This window comes from Heterodontus francisci, unplaced genomic scaffold (assembly GCF_036365525.1).
Source record: "Heterodontus francisci isolate sHetFra1 unplaced genomic scaffold, sHetFra1.hap1 HAP1_SCAFFOLD_940, whole genome shotgun sequence".
Classification (NCBI taxonomy): Eukaryota; Metazoa; Chordata; class Chondrichthyes; order Heterodontiformes; family Heterodontidae; genus Heterodontus; species Heterodontus francisci.
Genome location: NW_027140924.1, coordinates 166061 through 191421, shown reverse-complemented (window position 1 = coordinate 191421; position 25361 = coordinate 166061). Strand labels below are relative to the sequence as shown.

Sequence of the window (25361 nt, the reverse complement as noted above, 5' to 3'; positions counted from 1 at the left end):
TGCCTCCGAGTAGATGTTTCTTCAGGTAGGAATATTTTGAAAGGCTGCATGAGGAAGTTATCAGCAGCTCTCTTGGCTCGCTCTCTCTGATTGGGGGTATTGTGAGTGATTGGCAACAAAGTATAGGAGATCTAAAAAGGTCAGTAGTAATCCATCCGCACCCCTGCAGGAACCTCAGACGATCTTTACAACTGTCCAACCAAGAGAATGGTGACAGATAACTGTAAAAGAAAAATACTCTACCACATAACAAAGAGAATCCTGGCGCCAAATTATAGAGTGGAGCAAATTCCGCTAATTGCAAATTTATTTTTCTGCATTATTGCAGCTCATGCCTGGCAGAATTCTTTTTCTTTAATCTTACTACTTTTATAGTGTTGGATGTTTCCCTACTGGTCTCTGGGTTTTATGTTGGAATCAGCAAAATATCTGGATGCTCCTGGGATTGGCGGACTCATCGCTGTTTTTTTCCCTTTCTGTTCTACAGGTTCATAAAATAAATGCTCAGTGGAAAAAGTATACGAGGCAAAAATCTCAACAGAAGTTGTTAAATGTCTTGCCACATCGTCAAAGGATGAATAATAGGTGGTGGAGATTGCTGTTTGGGGTAAGTAGTTTCCTTCTTGATTTAAATTGTTTTATCTGACTGACTGATACGATGATTGACCATTTAGTTTATGTACACGTATTGGCTTGTAATCTGGTACATCCCACACACTGGCAGAGAAGGGCATAAAACAACGAAAATTCCCATTCACAGGAACTGACCCTGGAAGAGTGCAGCAAAAAATCTGTGACTCCATTCGCAACCCCTGGGGTTCATCCCTGTGTGTCCTATTCGCACCTATTCTGCATTTCCTGTGATTGCTTCTGATGTACTGCGAGTGTATGACATGAAGGACAGGTAATGTTCCACCGTTTCCCTCTTCAATTTTTATTTTGGCTCCTTTTCGATGACCCCGTCCGTCCTTCAGATGTCATATATTTCCTGACTGCACATTTTCAGAGCAGAGAAAAAAGACTGATGTCAAAGAGGTCAGACTTATCCAATCACGAACATCAACATCCATCTTGCTCATTTAAATCTAAATACAGCAGCACTGCCCTTGGAACATTTTTCTCTATTACTTGCAGAGCATCTCCTTGCTGCATCCTGTTTTGAACAAAAAAAAATCATCTTGCCATTTCTTTGGTTCGATCAAGCAACAGCTGGACGTGTGGTGGGGCAGACATTGGATATTGAGGTTTCACATTAAAGTCGTGAGAGAAGATTGATAAGGCTAATTATTGAAGGCTGTATTCTTTACAAGGGCCATGTTTAGACAGGACCTGGGGTAGCTGACACAGCCTTCACTGTATTGGGTTGATTCTGTAACCTGCCCGTCAGTCCAGTGCGATTGCAGCAGGACCAGCCTGGTCATGTGACCCTGCAAAACAGTGAGAGGGCGAGGCTTGTGCTGGCTGCTGTGTGATTGGCTTCTGTTCTTTTCGTGATGTCACCTGCAGACAGGCTTTAACCCCTGGTTGCAATTCATCAGCTGGAGTTACCATGGACAGGAGCTGGAGTTGGCAGCTGACCCTGTGAGTGAGTTTAGTCCATATAAATAGGAGAAAGTATAATGTTAATTTGAACAACATTTTATGAATGACAAAGATGGTGAAATTAAGCATAAACAGAGTAGTGTAAACGACAGTGAAGGCAAGAGTTCCTAGAGTATGTTCAGGAAAATTTTCTCCAACAGAATGTTGTCAGTCATTGTATCATAAGGTTTAGACTGACTGTGGAAAAGGACAAAGAGCAATCCAGTGTAAGAATAATTAACTGGGAGAAGGCCAACTTCACGGGGGTAAGAATGGAGCTGGGGTGAATAAATTGGAGTCAAATGCTGACAGGAAAACCAATCGATAAACAATGGGTTACGTTCAAAGAAGAGATAGTTCGGGCACAGTAAAGGTATGTTCCCTCGAAGGGGAAAGGTAGGGCAAACAAATCTAGAGCTCCCTGTATGTCAAAAGAGGTAGAGATTAAGATAAAGAAGAAAAAGCGTGCTTATGACAGATGTCAGGTAGAAAATGCTATTGAAAATCAGCCTGAAAATAGAAGATCCAGAGGGGAAGTGAGAAAGCAAATGAGAAAAGCAAAGAGAGAGCATAAAAAGAGACTGGCAGCTAGCATTAAGGGAAATCCCAAAGTTTGCTATAGGCCTATAAATAGTAAAAGCATGGCAAAAGGTGCAGCGGGCCCGATTAGGGCCCAGAAATGGGATTTACACATGGAGGCAGAGGGCATCGCTGAGATATTAAATGAACACTTTGCATGTGTCTTCACCAAGGAAGAAGATGCAATCCAGGCAATGTCGAAAGAGGAGTTACGTCGGACACTAGATTGGTTTAAAATTGATAAAGAGCAAGTATTAGATAGTCTCTCTGTACTTAAAGTGGATGAGACACCAGAACCAGATGAGATGCATCCAGGTATACTGAGGAAAGTGAGGGTGGCAAGCGCAGAGGTACGAGCCATAATTTTTCAGTCTTCCTGAGACTCTGGGGTGGTGTCAGAGCACTGGAGAATTACAAGCGTTACACCATTGTTCAAAAAAGTCGGTAAAGATAATCCCAGTAACTACAGGCCAGTCAGTTTAACTTCGGTGGTGGGAAATCTTCTAGAAACAATAATTTGGGACAAAATCCATCGTCATATGGACAAATACGAGTTAGTTAAGGAAAGCCAGCTTGGATCTCTTAAAGGGAAATCATGCTTAACTAACTTGCTTGAGTTTTTTTGAGGAGCTAACACAGAGGGCTGATGAGGGCAATATAGTTGATGTGGTGTACATGGTCTGTCAAAAGGCGTTTGATACAGTGCCACATAACAGACATGTGAACAAAGTTATAGCTCATGGAATAAAATGTATAGTGGCAAAATGGATACAGAATTGGCTGAGTGACAGGAAACAAAGAGTGGCAGTGAATGGATGTCTTTTGGGCTGGAGGAAGGTTTGTATTGGAGTTCCCCAGGGAGCAGTGTTGGGACCCTTGCTTTTCCTGATATATATTAATAGAACAAAGAACAAAGAACAGTACAGCACAGGAACAGGCCATTCGGCCCTCCAAGCCTGCGCCGATCTTGATGACTGCCGAAACTAACAACTTCTGCACTTCCAGGGCCCATATCCCTCTATTCTCTTCCTTTTCATATATTTGTCAAAAGATGTCTATTAAACATCGCTATCGTATCTGCTTCCTCCACCTCCCCTGGCAGCAAGTTCCAGGCACTCACCACCTCTGTGTAAACAACTTGCCTCGCACATCCCCTCTAAACTTTGCCCCTCGCACCTTAAACCTATGTCCCCTAGTAACTGACTCTTCCACCCTGGGAAAAAGCTTCTGACTATCCACTCTGTCCATGCCGCTCATAACTTTGTAAACCTCTATCATGTCGCCCCTCCACCTCCGTCGTTCCAGTGAAAACAATCCGAGTTTCTCCAATCTCTCCTCATAGCTAATGCCCTCCAGACCAGGCAACATCCTGGTAAGCCTCCTCTGTACACTCTCCAAAGCCTCCACGTCCTTCTGGTAGTGTGGCGACCAGATTTGCACGCATTGATCTAGAAGTGGGTGTACAGGGCACAATTTCAAAGTTTGCAGATGATACAAAACTTGGAAGCATTGTGAACTGTGGGGAGGATGGTGTAGAACTTCAATGGACATAGACAAGTTGGTGTAATGGGATTATAAGTGGTAGATGATGCTTAATTCAGTGAAATGTGAAGTGATTCATTTTGGTAGGAAGAACATGGAGAGTCAATATAGAATAAAGGGTACAATTCATAAGTGAGTGCAGGAGCAGAGGGACCTCGGTGTATATATGCATAACTCATTGAAGGTGGCAGGACAGAATCAGAGACCAGTTAAAAAAAAACATTCAGCTTCCTGGGCTTTAGAATTAGGGACATAGAATACAAGAACTGATATAAGACATTATTTCGGCCTCAGCTGGAGTATTGCATCCAGTTCTGGGTATTGCACTTTAGGAACGATATGAGGTTATTGGCGAGAGTACAGGAAAGGTTCACGGTAATGGTTCCAGGTATAAGGAATTTCAGTTATGATGATAGATTGGAAAAGTTAGGACTGTTTTCCTTGGAGAAGAGAAGGCTGAGAGGTGATTTGATTGAGGTATTCAAAATCATGAAGGGTCGGAAAGACTAGATATGAAAAAACTTCCCACTCATGAATCGATCGAGAATGTAAAAGTAATTTAAAGTAATAGGTAAGAGAAGCTGAAGCAACATGAGGAAACCCTTTTTCAATCAGCGAGTGGTTGAGGTCTGGAATGCGCTGCCTGAGAATGTGGAGGTGACAGCTTCAATTGAAACATTCAGAAAGGAATTGTACTGTTATATGAAAAGGAGGAATGTGCAAAGTTATAGGGAGAAGGCGGGAAAATGGTTCAAAGTGAATTGCTCGTTCGCAGACCCAGTGCAGGGACGATGGGCCGAATCGCCACCTTCTGTGCTTGTATGATTCTGAGAGAGGGATATCAGTAGAGACAGATAGACAGAAGGAGACTGAGAGACAATAGAAGAGAGAGGAGGGGATTGTACGAATGTGTGAGAGAGCGGCCTCTGAAACTTTTAATTTGATCCATTCTCCCTGTGATATTGAAAGTTATTGGTTCCTGTGAGATGAATGAAGATGGTCCATCCAATAGCTATATGGATCTCAGAAGGTTCAATATAAATGGTGCTCCTTTGTAAAATGTCCTTACGACTGCATTCTGGCATCAATCAAGAAAATTAAACTTTGAACGCAGAATGAATACAGAGGGATTAAAGTGTCTCTCGTGGTGGAGACAAAATAAAACCATGACAGTGGATGAAGGCATCGCCTCATCATTGTGAGGAAAGTAAACACAATAAGAATCCTTCCGAGCTGCAAAAGGGATGGTGGGTGAGGTTATGGAACTCGCCAGTCTTTATGAAAGCAGTTACAGTTAAAAGTCTGCGAGTTGGATCTTGGAATGGAGATGCTTCTCGGCAGTGAGACGAGCTGCCTTCTTTTGCAGCTTCTGCTAATGGGGACACCCTTAAAGCTCTAAGCTGAATGGCATGGGATTCAACGCCTTTCACTTATAATAAAGTTGTTAATGTGGGCCAGTCATCTGAATACTCCAACTGGAGTAGCTTCATGGCCAATAATATGGAGTAGGGGTACTACCTGACATGTAACAGTGGGATCACCAGTTATAATGTTATAATAGAGTCACCAACAGCCATGTTGGAGTATGATGACCACCAGCAATTTTAGAGTAAGGTTACCATCAGTAATGTTACAGTAAAATCACCACGTTAGAATAGGGTCACTATCGGGAGTAGAATCACCACCAGCAATAATGGAGTGGGCTCGTCACAAATAATGTTACAATAGGGCTGCTAATATTACTGTTTTGTAAAGGTCAACAACAATACAATTAGAATAGATTCACAATCACTGACGTTCGGGCAACGTAACTACTATTGATGTAAAAGGATCATCACCAATGATGTTAAAGTAGGGTGATCGCCAGTAATGTTAGTACAGGATCACCATCATTAATGACAGGATGTGGTCATCACCATTGATATCAGTGTATAGTTACCTTCAGTTATGTTTGACTGGGGGCAGTATTAGTAATGCTGAAGTAGGGCATCACCAGTACTGTTGGTGTGTGGTCACTATCAGTAATGTTAGATTAAATTCGTTACTGATAATGTCTGAGTAGATTAGCAACAGTAATGTCACACTAGCATTACCATCATGAAGGTTAGAATATGATCATTACTAATAATGTTAGAAGTGAACCACAATCCACAATGTTATTGAGAAGTCATCATCAGTGATGATAGAGTCCAGTCATCGCTACTAATCATCCAAGTGTAGCATAAATCTAAATTCTACAATGAATCAGTGAAGACTTAACAGAACTGATATAAGGCTTCGAGAACACAAAATAGTTTCCAGGTGCAATGTTTCGTTGAGCGTTCAGAGGGCATGCGCAGCATACATTCCCTCGAGAACTACTTGCTGTTGATATAATTTAATGGCAGTAGTTGCAAGGACTGAGCGGCACAATTTCCCCATGGCTTTCCAGTTTGTGAAGTGACTGTAACAAATGCTAATTATTGTGTCACCTCATTTTCTCACTTGGGCACGGATTGTTCTATAAAGGGGGAGCATTGATGGATTTCGGATATAGTGCTGTCAGAATTACGAAGCTGGACAGAATTCGCACCTTCTTCGACAAAATGCAGCGGCCAATAATTCTACAGGTAAAGGACGTTTACTACCCTCTTATTGCTACCTTTGGTGCCCCAGGTAAGTCCTGTTGTCCAATAGCTGTTGATTATCTCACTGTTAATGGTTATTTAACGGATCACGAGAATGTCTTTACTGCAGAGCCGGAATGTCAGTGGGAATTTCACCAGATTGAACAACGGGTGAGGCACTGTTCCAGTTGGCGTTTCGTGAATATAAGGCGTTTAATTTTCTCGTTATACTGCGGGAGGGCAATGTTGTTACCGTTTCTCGCCAACAGCTCACAGACGAATGTGTTCCTTGGAGTCCAATGTAATTATTTTTTTTGTAGCGTTATTCCTTCTCTTCTTCAGTTGACAGTTCTTCGGACTACAGGCAAGTCCAACTAAGAGAGATTGGGAAATATTTTTTTTCTAACGATTGCAGCTCAGGGAGCCACTCCCCTTCCCTCGGCTGAAATAACCTTTCTTCTTCCACCAGCTCCCGCTCCGTTCCCGAGCAGCTCCTTCGAGCCATTAGAAATGGAAAACGTGCCGAAGATTGAACTAAATTGAATGTTTTGTCTCAGCTAAAAGTTCTTTTTGAATTCATGTCCTTGCAGTAATGGTTTGGAAATTGTACTGAATACTGCAGACATCTGATGCTGTTAGCGAGATTCCTATCTCCAAATAAACTGAAGAAGCTAATTTAAAACTCCATCTATCGCCGCATGGGACCGCACTGGTATCATATCAAACTGGGCTGTGGAATCACACGGCACAAGCCTCATTGCAAGATGACTTTACTGTTGAACAGAGGAATAAAATATGTGTTTGAATTTATGTATGGAAATCCATCAATTTATTGACAGCTAAATATTAACAATTTATAAAGCCATCTAAAGTTTCCCTCGAATGGACTATTATTTATAACAGTACTGTCTGTCTCTGTGAGGTACTCTGGCTTGACCTGGGCCGCAGATTATAGTAATGGAGCTCAATTTGCTGTGGAAATTATACCGGGAGAGAAGAATGATGGACACTGATCTGATAATTCTGGTTTACACTCCCGCCCAAAGCCAATACACCCTCTGTGACTGGGTGGTGGTGGGGGTTGCTTTCCGTTGCCATTCATGCTACGGCCTCTGGGCAAACCTCGTCCTGTGGCCTTGATATGGTCTGAATGAAGTATGCTGGAAGGGTAGTGAGATTATAATCATTTATTGGTTTGAAAGAAAAGCTGTCAATGCTTGTCAATATTATAAATAAGATTCAGTCTAAGTACAAACACACATATGTCATTTTGCTCACAACATGCTCTAGAAAGTGTCTGCCTGTCTCCGTAACTTAAATCTTCTCCCTCTTTCTTGCAGCAAACCTATTGACAATTGTCATTCTCTCCAGAGGAAATTGCGGCCTCTCCAAGTGTATTTCTGTCTACATGGTGGCCATGGCAACAGCAGATCTACTGGTCATGCTCTTTAATATAATCGGGTATAATATTTTGAGTAAACGCTTTCCACATTCATTCCTCTCCTACACTGCCGTCTGTAAGTTCATGATCTACATGCTTTGTACCAACCACGGTATGTCGATGTGGTTTACAGTCTCCTTCACATTTGATCGACTTGTAGCTATATGCTGTCAGCAGTTAAAAAGAAAGTATTGCACCGTGAGAACTGCAGCGGCAGTATTAACAACCCTTTCCATCCTGATATATTCACAGACCATCCCCTTTTGGTTTGTGTACGAACATAAGCAAATAATTAACAATATTCACTGGTTTATCCGCCCTAGTGTGGCTTTTATTTCATCGCCTGCAGGTGCAGCGTACCTCCTCTTACAGAATATCATTTATACATGGCTTCCCTTTGCTCTGATATTACTGTTAAACGTTTTGACAGTCAGACGTATTTTAATAACCAGTAGAGCGCGCAGGGGACTCCGGACTCACAGCAGTGAAAGTCCGAGAGATCAAGAGATGGAGAATAGAAAGAAATCCATTATTTTACTGTTCACTGTATCTGCCAGTTTTATATTGTTAAATCTACCGTCTGCCGTGAGCCATGCAACGAGCAGCATAGCCGTGCATTACCGACCCGATTATACATCTCCTGCATACATCGCCACTCAAACCGGAGTTATGCTTCAGTATTTGAGTTCCTGCACAAATACGTGTATTTATGCCGCTACTCAAACTAAATTCAGGGAAGAGCTGAAGAAGGTGATGAAATCTCCGTGGACACTGGCTGTGAGATTGTTTTCAAAATGAAAAAAAGAATCCAAGCAAAACGTCCTGTCCTAACTAGAGTTTAGTTCGACCCCGTGTTCAGTTTTAGAATGACATTCTTTATGTTTTACGGAATAGGATTGTTGTTATGAAAATGAGCAAGTATGAGAAAACATTGCTTACATTTTCTGCCGTGTGTTTGATGTCTTCTGCTTTCCCCGGATGAACAGAATCGTTTCCTGCTAAAGCAGCGAATATTCCTCTCAGTCTTCAAAGATAATATTCAGGATTGATCTTCAGCAGAACAGCGTTACCATCCTCAGACCGCAGGCACTGGAATGAGATACATCTGTTTAATTGAATGAAAATGTTCCCTTTAGTGAATAAACAATGTATTACAGTCGTGGCTATGGGAAATGGTTCTAAGTTTTGGTAAGAATATTGCTGACTCTGGTCTCCCCATCAGATTCACCACCATTGTAACCTGGACCAGTAGAACGGGCCACTGTCTCCTGATACAGGGCTGGTGCTGGAAGACTGGAGAATTGTAAATTATACATACTTGCTCAAAGAATGGTGCAATGATAACCCCAGCAAATACAGGCCAGTCAGTTCATCTCGGTGATGGGAACGCTTTTAGAAAAGATAAACCGGAAGAAAGTTAACAGTCACTTGGACAACTGTAAATTAATTAAGTAAAGGCAGCAAGGATTTGTTAAAGGCAAATCGATTTTGACTAGAGTGGATAAATATATTGATCTCGTGACCGAGAGTAATGAGGGTAATGGGGTAGATGTGGTGTACATGAAATTTCAAAATGCTTCTGACAAAGTACCACAAAACAGGTTTGTGAGAAAAGTGACAGCCCATGGAACAGTGGCAGCATGGATATAAAGTTGGCTCCGTGGCAGCAAACAATATACCGGTGGTGGTTGCTTTTCGGGCTGGAGAGAGGTATAGAGTGGGGGGTCCCCAGGGGTCAATGCTAGGGTCACTGCTATTCTTGATATATGTAAATAACTTAGACTTGGGTGTGCAAATCAACATTTCAGAGCTTGTTGAGGACATGAAACTTCGACGTACTGTGAACTGTGAGGAGGGCAGAGAGAGATTTGAAGAGGACAAAGGCAGTCTGGTTGAATGGAGAGACACGTGGCAGATGAAATGCAATGCAGAAAAGTCAGTAAAGTGCAGTTAAGGTATTTAATTGTTAGTTTTCTCTGGCAGATGGTTGTGTTCTTGCTTTTGCTGAGCAGAGAAGAATATATTTGAAAGCTTGCCCTCTACTGGAAACATCAAGTTCATCCAGCAGAGATTGTAATCAAACAAGTTCAGACCCCTGGATCTAAGAAAGATAACCAGAAAGGAGAGGAAGGATGTGTATCGGATGTCTCATGCTGGATGATCTTGGGAATCGCTGTGTGCAGTAGTGCACCTGAAACAACCAATCTGAGACATGCATGATGAGGATGCTCCGAAGAACGGGCCCAAAACATGGCCTGTCACGCTGACAACACCATGACAAGAAATCTGTACTGTGACTCTGGGCAGTTTAATATGTAAAGACCTGGGTAGGGATCTGTGCAATTGAATACTTCGAGATGGTCATATGATGTTGATGAAATGTTGTTTAGAGATGTCCTTAAATATTCTAAAGCCAAGTGATTGGGACACTTTGAGCTGATGGTTAATCATACTGTGCTGAAGTCTGACAATATTATGCTGTGTTCTTTTCTTTATATTTTAGAATTATCAATATTTAGTCTTTGCCTATTAAACAGGGAAGTATGTTACCCTGAAGTACCATTGGATTCTTAGACCAGGACTGAACCTACAGTGGTCAGTTTCAGGAAGTGAGAAGCATAATTGAAAACTTGCTGTTGTATTCCGATTCATAAATTTCAGAGAACGTCAATCAATGGAAATCTTGTGCGAAGGTCCTAGTTCTGCAAAGGAAACATATGTCATACTTCATCATTTGAATTGACATCAATGATAAAGAGACAAAGTTAGATTGATAATTTCACCTTTCACTTCATGGAGTTGCAATGATATCGACCAAAATTGAAAGTACCGGTGAGATAGAGAACTAGCGTTATAATATTGGTTAGACCAATGTAAAAACAGCTCGTTCAGTAAGGAAGATTATCATAACTCATAAAGAATAAGTAAATTAAATTCTCCTTAAATGAAGCTGAATTTTAACTTTGATATAATAATGTAACACAGAATGGTCTGGAATTCCACATGGTGGACTGAGAGAAACACATCAAAACGATTAGTTTGTAATGAGCATTTGAATTTTTTAAAAGCCGAAGGCACTGAATTCAGAATGATCGCAATATTTAATCCCCAAGCATCCGTCATCTAGTGTGGCTGTAATTTATACATTTCACCTCTATGTTTACATACTATTGCATGTACTGAGTGCTCAATAAACAAATGTAATCTCACTCCTATATTCCAGAAACTTATTAAAAGCCATACACCCAGCACAAGACTTACTTGAAATGTGAATGGGCTCCATTTAATAATGGCTGCATTTGCTGAAAACGCAACCACTAGGTGGCGCGGTACTGGCGGATGCGCAAATGCAGCCTCGTCACTACCATGTCTCAGGCAGCTTCCAGTCAGACAAATGGCGCTGATCAATTTGTCACAAAAAAAAATTAAAGCCAAACGTCCTCAATGGCTGCAATTGCCGCTTCCATCTCACCCCCAACATTACCCCACTCCTTCCTGCCATCACGCTTCTCTTCAACGTTACCTCCCACACCCATCTGCACGCACCACCACCACCACCACCCCGCCCCGCCACCCCCACCTCGCTGCTGCCTTCCCTCAGCTGTTCACTCCAGGCCTTGCCCCTTCCCCCGCCGCCCTTCGGCTGCTCACTCCCGCATTGCCGCTTCAGTGATTCATTCCCTGCCACTCTGCTCACGCTCTGTGTTTTCAAGCATCACTCCGTGAATATAATTTTATTCTTAACTTCTATAGTAAAGCATGGATAGAGCTTACGAGCTGAGTTTTTGTTCTTCAATGGAACGTATTTTTTTTTGAACAGTTTGAAATGTTTCTTTAAATGTTTCCACTGTTTTTTTTACCGCCATTGTGATTACTCCGTTTATCCAATCAACCTGAGTCAGCTCTCCCATCATACCTGTGTAATTGGCTTTGTCTAAGTTTAAGATTCTTTTTTGAGACTGGCGAATGTCACTCAAATTTAAAATGGAATTCAATTGTATTGTGATCACTCTTTCCCCAGCAGATCTTTTACTATGAGATTACTTATTAACGCTGCCTCATTGTGCTTCTGCACAGGGCAATAATGGTGATGGTGCTTTGATACTGCTGCTCAGCCATTAGCCTGTGGCAAGTCTAATTTATCCTGAATAAAATATAACCACTGTCACCAATCAGGTTATCACTTTGTATCATTTGGGAAGGGATTAAATGGTTAATTGACTGTTACTTCAAATTTCATCGACAGCCAAAGTTGTGATGACACAAAGATAGGTGGCATAATAAGCAACGTAGCTCGTAATATCAAATTACCAACAGTTGTGAATATAGTAAGTAAATGGACAATCTCTGGAAAGTGGATTTCAATGTAAAGAACTGTTTGGTGTCACCAACTTTAGACCTAAAGAGGATAGAACATGTAAACTCTAAATGAGTGATAGTTAGAAACAGTTGAGGCTCAAAGAGACTTGGGGATCTATGTGCAACAATTGTTAAAATGACATGAACAGCTACAGAAGATAATGAAAAGAGCTAATCAAATGCTAACCTTTTATATTGTGACGACTAGAATACATTGAGATTGAAGTCATGCTTCAGCTATGCAACGCCCTGATTAGACCATACCTGGAGAATTGTGAGCAGTTCTGGACACCACACCTGAGGAAGGATATATTTGTCTTGAGGGAGCGGAGGGTAGATTTACCAGAATTATACCTTGGGTCCAAGTTTAAATTACAAGGATAGATTACACAAACTGTCTTGCATTTCCTGGAATTTTGCAGGTTAAGGGGTGATTTGATTGAAGATTTCAAGAGATAAAGGGGAATTGATAGGATAAATAGAAACTCTGCTGGTTGGGATTCTCAGATTAGGCAGTATAGTCTAAAATTTAGAGCCAGGCAGTTCAGGACTAAAATTAAGGAACACTTCAACACATAAAGGATGGTAGAAGTTTGGAACTTTCTCACACAAACAGCAATTGATGATAAATCCGTTGTTAATTTTAAAACTGAGTCTGAGAGGTTTTTGTTTTCCAAAGATATTAAAGGAATCTGGGGCAAAGGTGGGCACATGGAGCTAGGTTGAAAATCAGCCATTTACCAGAATGGTTCCAGGGATTTTAGTCACAAGGTTAGGTTGGGAAAGTTGTGGCTGGTCTCCTTGGAGCTTGAGGGGAGATTTGATAGCGATAGACAAGATTATGACAGGCTTAGATAAGTTAAACAAGGAAAAGCTGTTCCCATTAATTGATGGTACAAGACCTAGGGGATACAAATTAAAGGTTTGGGGCAAGAGATGCTGAGGGAATGTGAGGAAGAACATTTTTACACAATGACCTGGAACCTGCTGCCCACAAAGGTGGTGGAAGCAGATAATTTCAAAATGAAATTAGATAGACTTCCAGGGTTACAGATATCGAGCCAGGAAGTTGGACTGACTGGATTGCTCTGCGAGAACCAGCATGGACTTGATGGGCCGAATACCTTCCTTCTGTGCTGTATATGACTTTATGACTTCATTGAATTTCAGAACAGGCGCAATAGACTAAATGATCTACTGCTGTTCCTTTTGTTCCCACTATATCTGGTCATCTCACTGGCCTGTCTACAATTGTCTCAACAACAAACATCTTCATTCAAATACACATATCCTTCACAACCCACTTCCAACACCACTTCTGCTTGTGTCTGTCACTGCACCAAACTCTCCCCTCAGTAATTTACTATTATAATTTTAAGTTACCAACTATTGGCTCGGCATTTGACATAATATTTCTATTGCTGTCGATCTACCCCTCCCCCAGTGATGACCCGGATCCCGGTAAATTCCTTCTGGTCCGACCTCCATCTTTGGGATTCAAATGTATCTGGTGCACAACTGGTTCAACCATCCATCAGTAGATCTGACTGAACCACATCAAACATTAACTTTATGTAATGGAGACATTCAGATAAAAATGCTTCGAAATCGCACAAGCAGCAGGTTTTAGTTTCAACAAGTTCTGATTCAACAGATAATTGTTTGAATAAATTGCCAGGAGTTCCTATGACTGAGAGCATGGGAAAATAAATGGGCTAATACAGTAATCATGGAGAATTCTAAATTTCATACAGAATGGTCAAACCATATTTGCAGTAATAATGTGGAGCATGAAACATAGAAACATAGAAAATAGGAGCAGGAGTAGGCCATTCAGCCTTTCGAGCCTGCTCCGCCATTCATGATGATCATGGCTGATCATCCAACTCAGTAACCTGTTCCCGCTTTCGCCCCATACCCTTTGATCCCTTTCGACGCAAGAGCTGTATCTAACTCTTTCTTGAAAACATACAATGTTTTGACTTCAGCTGCTTTCTGTGATCGTGAATTCCATAGGCTCACCACTCTCTGGGTGAAGAGATTTCTCCTCATCTCAGTCCTGAAAGATTTTCCCTGTATCCTTAGACTATGACCACTGGTTCTGGACTCCCCCACCCTGGTTTAATGAAGAGTGCAGCAGAGTATTCCAAGAGCAGCACCAGCCATACCTAAAAATGAGGTGGCCACCTGGTGAAGCTACAACACAGAACTACATGCATACGAAACAACGGAAGCAGCATACAATAGGCAGAGCTAAGCTAAGCAGGCTCCACAGTCCTGTCTGTCATGAATGGTGGTGAACAATTAAACAACAAACAGGAGGGGGCTCCACAAATATCCCATCCTCAATGCCAGGGGAGCCCAGCACATCAGTGCAAAAGACAAGGCTGAAACATTTGCAACCATCTTCAGGCAGAACTGCCATTGGCTGATTCATCTCGGCCTTCTCCTGATGTCCCCAGCATCACAGCTGCCAGTCTTCAGCCAATTTGATTCACTCCACCTGATGTCAGGAAACACCTGAAGGCATTCGATACTGCAAACGCTATTGGCTCTGACAATATTCCAGTAATAGTACTGAAGACTTGTGCTCTGGAACTAGCCGTGCCTCCAGCCAATTTGCTCCAGTACAACTACAAGACTGGCATCTACCCGGCAGTGTGGAAAATTGCCCAGGTATGTCGTGAATACAAAAGAACAGGACAAATCCAATCCGTAAAAATACTGCCTCATCAGTTTACTCTCAATTATCAACAAAGTAATGGAAGGTGTTGTTGACAGTGCTAACAAGCAGCACTTTCTCAGCAATAACCAGCTCAATGACACTCAGTTTGGGTTCCACGAGGACCACTCAGCTCCTAAGCATATTACAGCTGCAGTGCAAACATGGAAAAAAGAGTTGAACTCCAGAGATTAGGTGAGAGTGATTGCGCTTGACATCAAGGCAGCATTTTACCATTTGTGGCATCAAGGTGCCCTAGTAAAACTGGAGCCAATGGGAATTGGGGAAGCATTTGCACTCGGAGTCATGCCTAACACAAAGCAAGATGGCTGTACCTGTCTGAAGTCAATCATAAAGGGTGGCGCAGTGGTTAGCAGTGCAGCCTCACAGCGCCAGTGACCCGGGTTTAGTTCTGGGTACTGCCTGTGTGGAGTTTGCAAGGTCTCTCTGTGACTGCGTGGGTGTCCACCTGGTACTCCGGTTTCCTCCCACAGCCAAAGACTTGCAGGTTGATAGGTAAATTGGCCATTTTAAATTGCCCCTAGTGTAGGTAGATGGTGGGGACGTGGTAGGGAATGTGGGGTTAATGTTCTTTTCTTTTGGGCCTCCTTATCTCGAGAGACAATGGATACGCGCCTGGAGGTGGTCAGTGGTTTGTGAAGCAGCGCCTGGAGTGGCTATAAAGGCCAATTCTGGAGTGACAGGCTCTTCCACAGGTGCTGCAGAGAAATTTGTTTGTTGGGGCTGTTGCACAGTTGGCTCTCCCCTTGCGCCTCTGTCTTTTTTCCTGCCAACTACTAAGTCTCTTCGACTCGCCACAATTTAGCCCTGTCTTTATGGCTGCCCGCCAGCTCTGGCGAATGCTGGCAACTGACTCCCACGACTTGTGATCAATGTCACACGATTTCATGTCGCGTTTGCAGACGTCTTTATAACGGAGACATGGACGGCCGGTGGGTCTGATACCAGTGGCGAGCTCGCTGTACAATGTGTCTTTGGGGATCCTGCCATCTTCCATGCGGCTCACATGGCCAAGCCATCTCAAGCGCCGCTGACTCAGTAGTGTGTATAAGCTGGGGATGTTGGCCGCTTCAAGGACTTCTGTGTTGGAGATATAGTGCTGCCACCTGATGCCAAGTATTCTCCGAAGGCAGCGAAGATGGAATGAATTGAGACGTCGCTCTTGGCTGGCATACGTTGTCCAGGCCTCGCTGCCGTAGAGCAAGGTACTGAGGACACAGGCCTGATACACTCGGACTTTTGTGTTCCGTGTCAGTGCGCCATTTTCCCACACTCTCTTGGCCAGTCTGAACATAGCAGTGGAAGCCTTACCCATGCGCTTGTTGATTTCTGCATCTAGAGACAGGTTACTGGTGATAGTTGAGCCTAGGTAGGTGAACTCTTGAACCACTTCCAGAGCGTGGTCGCCAATATTGATGGATGGAGCATTTCTGACATCCTGCCCCATGATGTTCGTTTTCTTGAGGCTGATGGTTAGGCCAAATTCATTGCAGGCAGACGCAAACCTGTCGATGAGACTCTGCAGGCATTCTTCAGTGTGAGATGTTAAAGCAGCATCGTCAGCAAAGAGGAGTTCTCTGATGAGGACTTTCCGTACTTTGGACTTCGCTCTTAGACGGGCAAGGTTGAACAACCTGCCCCCTGATCTTGTGTGGAGGAAAATTCCTTCTTCAGAGGATTTGAACGCATGTGAAAGCAGCAGGGAGAAGAAAATCCCAAAAAGTGTGGGTGCGAGAACACAGCCCTGTTTCACACCACTGAGGATAGGAAAGGGCTCTGATGAGGAGCCACCATGTTGAATTGTGCCTTTCATGTTGTCATGGAATGAGGTGATGATACTTAGTAGCTTTGGTGGACATCCGATCTTTTCTAGTAGTCTGAAGAGACCACGTCTGCTGACGAGGTCAAAGGCTTTGGTGAGATCAATGAAAGCAATGTAGAGGGGCATCTGTTGTTCACGGCATTTCTCCTGTATCTGACGAAGGGAGAACAGCATGTCAATAGTCGATCTCTCTGCACGAAAGCCACACTGTGCCTCAGGGTAGACGCGCTCGGCCAGCTTCTGGAGCCTGTTCAGAGCGACTCGAGCAAAGACTTTCCCCACTATGCTGAGCAGGGAGATTCCACGGTAGTTGTTGCAGTCACCGCGGTCACCTTTGTTTTTATAGAGGGTGATGATGTTGGCATCGCGCATGTCCTGGGGTACTGCTCCCTCGTCCCAGCACAGGCATAGCAGTTCATGTAGTGCTGAGAGTATAGCAGGCTTGGCACTCTTGATTATTTCAGGGGTAATGCTGTCCTTCCCAGGGGCTTTTCCGCTGGCTAGGGAATCAATGGCATCACTGAGTTCCGATTTGGTTGGCTGTATGTCCAGCTCATCCATGACTGGTAGAGGCTGGGCTGCATTGAGGGCAGTCTCAGTGACAGCATTCTCCCTGGAGTACAGTTCTAGGTAGTGCTCAACCCAGCGGTCCATCTGTTTGCGTTGGTCAGTGATTATGTCCCCCGATTTAGATTTGAGGGGGGTGATCTTCTTGATGGTTGGCCCAAGAGCTCTCTTCATGCCATCATACATTCCTCTGATGTTTCCGGTGTCTGAGGCCAGCTGAATATGACTGCATAGGTGTTGCCAGTAGTCGTTTGCGCAACGCCTAGCTGTTCTTTGTGCAGTACTTCTGGCTGCTTTAAGTGCTGCGGATGTTAAATCGCTGGGGGCTTTCTTGTAGTTCAAAAGTGCAATGCGCTTAGCGGCTATGACAGGTTCCAGCTCTTCATTATGAGATTGAAACCAGTCTGCATTTCTCTTCGCGCTTTTGCCGTAGGTGGTCAAAGCTGACTCATAGATGGCGTCTCTGATGTGGGCCCACTTGGTCTCAGCATCCCCTGTGGGAGTGTTTTGAAGGGCTGTTACAAGTGAATTTAGAAATTTTTGTAACAGCTGTGGGTGAGAAATTCTGCTCGTGTTGATGCGCGGGTGGCCCTTCTGCTTGGAATGATGCAACTTCTTTGGTCTGAGTCTAACCTTGCTGCACACCAGGGAGTGGTCGGTGTCGCAGTCCGCACTGTGGAAGCTGCGTGTGATTTGAACACTGTTTAAGGCGGCTCGCCTTGTGACAATGAGGTCTAGCTGGTGCCAACGACGTGATCTTGGGTGCCTCCATGAAACCTGGTGACAGGGTTTAGTGTGAAAGAACGAGTTGGTGATGCAGAGGTTATGATAGGTACACAACTCAAGCAGTCTCTGCCCGTTCTCATTCATCCTTCCAACGCCATAGCGCCCAAGGCAGGAGGGCCATGAGTCATGGTTGGCCCCAACCCTGGCATTAAAGTCCCCCAGCAGGAATAGGTGTTCGGTGTTGGGGATGCTGCTAATGATGTTATGGAGTTGTTCATAGAACTGGTCTTTAGCTTCAGGTGCGGAACAGAGTGTTGGAGCATAGATGCTGAGTAGGTGTACTGGACCAGAGGTGGTGAGCAGTCGGATGGACAGTATGCGTTCCGAGCCATTTGAGGGAGGCTCTATCATGCTGAGCAAGGAGTTTCTGATGGCGAAGCCCACTCCATGCTGTCTTGGTTCTTCAGGATCCCTGCCCTGCCAGAAGAAGGTGTAGTCTTGCTCTGCTAGAGAGCCACTCGCGGGGAGGCGAGTCTCCTGAAGTGCTGCAATGTCCACATTGAGTCTACTGAGCTCGTTGTTAATGATGGCGGTCTTCCGAGAATCGTTGATTTGTGTAAGGTCTTCCGACAGGCCAGGACACATAGTTCTGACGTTCCAGCTTGCAAAGCGAAGGGCTGGTACCTTCTTTCCTTTTTTCATGTTGTTTGGTGCGGTGTATCAGTCCACCTTTCGGGCAATGACCCTGAGCTCCAAGCACCCATTGAAGCAGGCAGACTGTGGCGGGACAGAACCTTATTGACCGGGGGCTGCCCGGTTTGAGGCGGGCGGTAGCTGTCCAGTGAGGTGCAATGACCTCTCCCACCGACAAAGGCAACCCGTGGCGCCCAGTTTCTACGCCAATTTATCTGGACTTATAACCCGTAACTGCTGCCTTCCGTGTTGTTTCAGTCGCTGTGAGGCAACTATGGAGTGACCTCTCCATGGCGCATGCCTGGGCAAATTTATGGAGGTTGAGAGTTGCCCAGTCGTCAAAACCCCCCTCTCGGCCTTTCTGGTGGGGTCCAAAGGAGTGCAGGACACGACGTTTGGCACCAGTATGGCTGCAGGAACTGCCGGAAACATGCCAAAGGTGACACATGACCGCCTACGGGGTTCCGCTCCGGATTTTCTGTTAGGGTTTACTCCCTTAGCCTTGGTCTCTCCCGAGACGCCCACAAGGCAGTGGGGTTGTTGGGGCCCCTACACAGGTGTAGGATGGTGCCGGTGGGAGGAGGGGATGCAAGGGGGAGGGGTAGAGGGAGGGGGTGGGGGGGGGGTGCAGGGGAAGGGGGTGCGGGGTGAAGATGGTGCGAGGGGGGAGCGGGCTGGGACGGGGTTGTGAGGGGGTGAGCTGAGAGGGTGGAGCAGGGAAGGGGACGGGGGTGGGGGGGGGTGGAAGGGGGTGGAAGGGGGGTAAAGGGGGGGGGGAGGGGGGGTGGAATCTGGTGCAGGTAATAAGCCATTTCCTCAGTGCCCACCATCGACGTCCGGAAAGCTCATCCACGTCCTTCGGGAGGTGAAGCATCATTTGGCAGACTTAGAGGTGATTACATTTGTTAAGGGTTTTTTTTTTGCAGTGGTTTAAATAAAGGCATGCAGCAGCAGTTAGTATAAATGGGTGGTTGTTGGTCGGCACAGACTCGGTGGGCCAAAGGACCTGTTTCAGTGCTGGATCTCGAAATAAAAAATAAATAAATAAATCTCAGTCCCAGGACATCACTGCAGGAGTTCCTCAGGATAGTGTCCTCAGCCCAACCATCTTCAGCCGCTTGCACATCCCTCCACCCTAAAGGCATAGCTCAGATGTTCTCTGAAGGATGTACAATATTCAACACCATTCAGAGCACCTCAGATAGTGAGGTAGTCTGTGTTCATATGCATCCGCGGCACAGTGGCGCAGTGGTTGCACCGCAGTCTCACTGCTCCAGCGATCCGGGTTCAATTCTGGGTACTGCCTGTGTGGAGTTTGCAAGTTCTCCCTGTGTCTGCGTGGGTTTCCTCTGGGTGTTCTGGTTTCCTCCCACATGCCAAAGACTTGCAGGTTGATAGGTAAATTGGCCATTATAAATTGCCCCTAGTATAGGTAGGTGGTAGGGAAATATAGGGACAGGTGGGGATGTGGCAGGAATATAGAATTAGTATAGGATTAGTATAAATGGGGGGTTGATGGTTGGCACAGACTTGGTGGGTCAAAGGGCCTGTTTCAGTGCTGTATCTCTAAACATATCTGGGCAACATACAGACTTGGGCTGATAAATGGCTGGTAAGCTCCCCAGGAAGCTCCCTTGCTGTTCAACTCTATCCATGGCCATCTGCTCCCATTCCTAGTGTTTTCTCCCACAATCTACCCTCTTAAACTCCCCTGGCTCTTTAAATCAGTTCATTTTAGCCCGATCTAAAGGCTAACAGTTAGTTTAGAGGGCCCACTGCCCTCCCCCAGCCACACCTACTCTTTGTTTTCTCAACAAAATTGATCCGGATGAAACTGACGAGCACAGCTGTCGATACTTTAATCTCCGATCCTGCTGTCTTCACCGCCCAGAGTGTCTGCAGCCACGGCATGCGGTAAGTCCATTGAGGTGAAGAAGGAGCAGCGGGACCCGAGAGAAGTCCTGAGAAAAGGTGCCCCGAACACCCAAAAAATCCACGAACGGCCCCCCCGGCCGCAACTTCAAAGCGCCCGCGGGAGATGGCTCGGAGAGCATCTGCAGCGCACTGTCGCCAATGCTGCATGCCTTTATTTAAACCACTGCAAAAAAACCCTTAGCAAATATAATCACCTTTGTAAGTCTGCCAAAAGATGCTTCACCTCCTGAAGAACGTGGATGAACTTTCCAGACGTCGATGGTGGGCACTGAGGAAATGGCTTATTACCTGCACCCGCTTTCCCCACCCTTCCCCTCCCCCTTCCCCCCCTTCCACCCCCACCCCCCGTCCCCTTCCCTGCTCCACCCTCTCAGCTCACCCCCTCACAACCCCGTCCCAGCGCCCCCCTCGCACCACCTTCCCCCTGCACCCCCTTCCCCTGCAACCCCCCACCCCCTTACATCCCCCTTCCCGGCTCCCCCTCACACCCCCTCCCTCCACCCCTCCCCCTCGCATCCCCTCCTCCCACCGGCATCATCCTACACCTGTGTAGGGGCCCTAGCAACCCCACTGCCTTGTGGACATCTCGGGAGAGACCAAGGCTAATTTTGACTCAGAGCAACTGGTACCAACTGAGCCAGACTAGCTGCCCACAATGTGGCAGAGTGATTTCAGGACCCTAACAGAAAATCCGGAGCGGAACCCCGAAGGCGGTCATGTGTCACCTTTGGCATATTTCTGGCAGTTTCTGCAGCCATACCGGTGCCAAACGTCGTGCCCTGCACTCCTTTGGACCCCACCAGGAAGGCCGAGAGGGGGGTTTTGATGACTGGGCATCTCTCAACCTCCATAAATTTGCCCAGGCATGCGCCATGGAGAGGTCACTCCATAGTCACCTCACAGCGACTGAAACAACACGGAAGGCAGCAGTTACGGGTTATAAGTCCAGATAAATTGGCGTAGAAACTGGGCGCCATGGGTTGCCTTTGTTGGTGGGAGAGGTCATCGCACCTCACTGGACAGCTACCGCCCGCCTCAAACAGGGCAGCCCCCGGTCAATAAGGTTCTGTCCCATCACATTCCACTTGCTTCAATGGGTGCTTGGAGCTCAGGGTCATTGCCCGAAAGGTGGACTGATACACCACACCAAACAACACAAAAAAAGGAAAGAAGGTACCAGCCCTTCGTTTTACAAGCTGGAACGTCAGAACTATGTGTCCTGGGCTGTCGGAAGACCTTACACAAATCAACGATTCTCGGAAGACCGCCATCATTAACAACGAGCTCAGGAGACTCAATGTAGACATTGCAGCACTTCTGGAGACTCGCCTCCCCGCGAGTGGATCTCCAGCAGAGCAAGACGACACCTTCTTCTGGCAGGGTAGGGATCCTGAAGAACCAAGACAGCAAGGAGTGGGTTTCGCCATCAGAAACACCTTGCTCAGCATGATAGAGCCTCCCTCAAATGGCTCGGAACGCATACTGTCCATCCGACTGCTCACCACCTCTGGTCCAGTAGATCTACTCAGCATCTATGCTTCAACACTCTGCTCCCCACCTGAAGCTAAAAATCAGTTGTACGAGGAACTCCATAACATCATTAGCAGCATTCCTAATACCGAACAACTGTTCCTGCTGGGGGACTTTAATGCCAGGGTTGGGGCCGACCATGACTCATGGCCCTCCTGCCTTGGGCGCTATGACGTTCCAAGGATGAATGAGAATGGGCAGACACTGCTTGAGTTGTGTACCTATCATAACCTCTGCATCACCAACTCATTCTTTCACACTAAACCCTGTCACCAGGTTTCATGGAGGCACCCAAGATCGCGTCATTGGCACCAGCTAGACCTCATCGTCACAAGGCGACCCTCCTTAAACAGTGCTCAAATCACACTCAGCTTCCACAGTGCGGACCGCGACACCGACCACTCCCTGGTGTGCAGCAAGGTTAGACTCAGACCAAAGAAGTTGCATCATTCCAAGCAGAAGGGCCACCCGCGCATCAACACGAGCAGAATTTCTCACCCACAGCTGTCACAAAAATTTCTAAATTCACTTGTAACAGTCCTTCAAAACACTCCCACAGGGGATGCTGAGACCAAGTGGGCCCACATCAGAGACGTCATCTATGAGTCAGCCTTGACCACCTACAGCAAAAGTGCGAAGAGAAATGCAGACTGGTTTCAATCTCATAATGAAGAGCTGGAACCTGTCATAGCCGCTAAGTGCATTGCACTGTTGAACTACAAGAAAGCCCCCAGCGATTTAACATCCGTAGCACTTAAAGCAGCCAGAAGCACTGCACAAAGAACAGCCAGGCGCTGCGCAAACGACTCCTGGCAACACCTATGCAGTCATATTCAGCTGGCCTCAGACACCGGAAACATCAGAGGAATGTATGATGGCATTAAGAGAGCTCTTGGGCCAACCATCAAGAAGATCGCCCCCCTCAAATCTAAATCAGGGGACACAATCAGGTACTGGTGTTACCATGGAAATTAAACATTGTGTACTTACTGTGGACTGAATTTTCAAACGGAATCACCTGAGACTGTAAACCATGAGATTGTGAAAAGGTGCAATGACCCTGTGAAACATCCTGAGGAAACTGAGGGGTCGATGAACGGACTTGTTACCTGTACTCACCTGGATTTGTATAATGACTTCCACTTGGAAATGTTTTATTAAACTTCACCTCTGTATCACTGCCTCCTGGATGATGTAACAGTACTGATGAGAATTGTTATTGTGTGATGTTGAATTAAATGATACATTATCTTAACAAGTACATCTCAGGACTTCTTACCAACTTCAAATTTGAGAATAGTTTCAGAGAGTTTTGACCATGGAATCCCTTCTTATATTTTCTGGTCATAGAAAAGCCTCTGGAGACTGAGTTCATTCAATCGTGACCTCACTATTGTTTGAATTGTCCAATTAGGAAACGATCTGTCCACCCAAACCAGGTCAGACTCTCAAAATCTCTGACTTCCCACACTCGGACTCCTATCAGCTCGAATGTGAACACCTGGTAAAAGCAAGTAGAAATGATGTGGCCTTAACATCCAGCTAATTTGCCTCGGCACTACCTATATCTGAGCCTCTGAGATTCTGCGAAGGTGTTTATCTTTTACTTCTCACACAGCAGGTCACCTGTTTTCACACTCTACTGCATCTCTGTTGAAGTTTACTTTTAACCAGGGTTATAAAGTTACAATCAGATCCAGGCTGATCAGGGTGATGTCAGGAAGCACTTCTCCCAATAAGAAAAGTGGAAATCTGGATCCTCACCGAAACGACTGTGGATGCTGAGGGTGTATTTGAAAAGTGAAAACATATTGATGGACCTGACTGATGAGTTAGACAATGTGTAAAGGCTGGTCAATGGGTTTAAGACACAGAGGGATTGAATGAACTCCTAGTGGTCATGTTTGAGTTGTTATAATCACAGAGATGAGATTAATATACTGTTCATTTATGCCCCAGGAGGATTTATACAACGGAAGGTTTCGGGCCTTTTAGAATTGTTGATTTCAGACACATTTATTCTCTATTAGCGAGAGGGAGAATATGTGTCAGTAAAAAGGCAGAAAGGGTTAGGAAACAAATGTGAGTAAATTGAATTAAGAGACGGCAGGTTGATTGGCCTCTTATTATTGTTAAAGCTGGTCTATTCGTACAGAGACCTTTAGTCAGCCCTGAAAACGGCTTACTTGACAAACTAAGGCAAAGTGTGAAATCCCAGATATTACCTAAACCGGGGAATGTTACCTGTATTTTCTGCTTTTATTACTTGTTAAACTGACTGCTTTATTTAAATTACTCTGAAAACATTCAGCCAAGGGTGAGTAATCTTTCTGATCTCTTGGGCACCGCACCTTACACTTACTGAGTTCAGTATTTACATTTCAGGGTTTTGTGTTACTTCAAATAATTCAACTAAAATATGATATGGATTGAACCACTGAATTTCACACATGTAAAAAGGTTAGTCTAGCAGTTATGGTGATACATTACAAGGTTATAACAGTAAGCATTGTAAGTTAATACAATACACCTTGTGTCCGTAAGTCGCTGCTTAAAATATCAGACTGTGGTTCTCCGTCCACTCCATTCATTACCACTGAGTCTTACAGTGATTTAGTCATTTCCAACACAGAAGGAGGACATTCAGCCCATCGAGTCCATGCCAGCTCTCCACAGAGCTATGCTGTCAGTCCCACTCCCTGGCTCGATCCCCGTAGCCCTGCAAGTCTATTTCTCTCAGGTGACCATCCAACTTCCTCTTGAAGTCATTGATCGTCTCCACTTCCACTACCCTTGTGGGCAGTGAGTTCCAGGTCATTACCACCCTGTGTAAAACAGTGTTTCCTCATATTCCCCCCGGCATCTTTTGCACAAAACTTTCAATCTGTGTCCCCAAGTCCTTGTAACATTTGTTGATGGGAACAGCTTTTCCTTGTTTAACTTATCGAAGCCTGTTATAATCTTATACACATCTATTAAATCTCCCCTCAATCTCCCCTCAATCTCCTTTGTTCTAAAGAAAACTAACCCAGCTTTTCCACCTTAACCTTGTAACTAAATTCTCCATCCCTGGAACCAGTCTGGTAAATCTCCTCTGCACCCTCTCAAGGACCCTCACATCCTTCCTGAAGTGTGGTGACCAGAACTGGACACAGTTTTCTCCAGTTGGGGCCTCGCCAGAGCTTTATAAAGTTTCACCAAAACTTCCCTGCTTTTGTATCCCAAGATCCCACATAC

The 25361-nt window shown here is 45.1% G+C and overlaps 1 long non-coding RNA gene across 1 annotated transcript; it reads left to right on the top strand.

The window, feature by feature from the left end:
• The first annotated feature begins 1527 nt into the window (after positions 1–1527).
• Positions 1528–10958, top strand: LOC137361408 (uncharacterized). The gene is made up of 4 exons (XR_010972190.1): positions 1528–1581; positions 6211–6311; positions 7649–7769; positions 8644–10958. It is a non-coding gene; the product is annotated as an uncharacterized lncRNA (long non-coding RNA).
• Positions 10959–25361: the final 14403 nt, after the last annotated feature.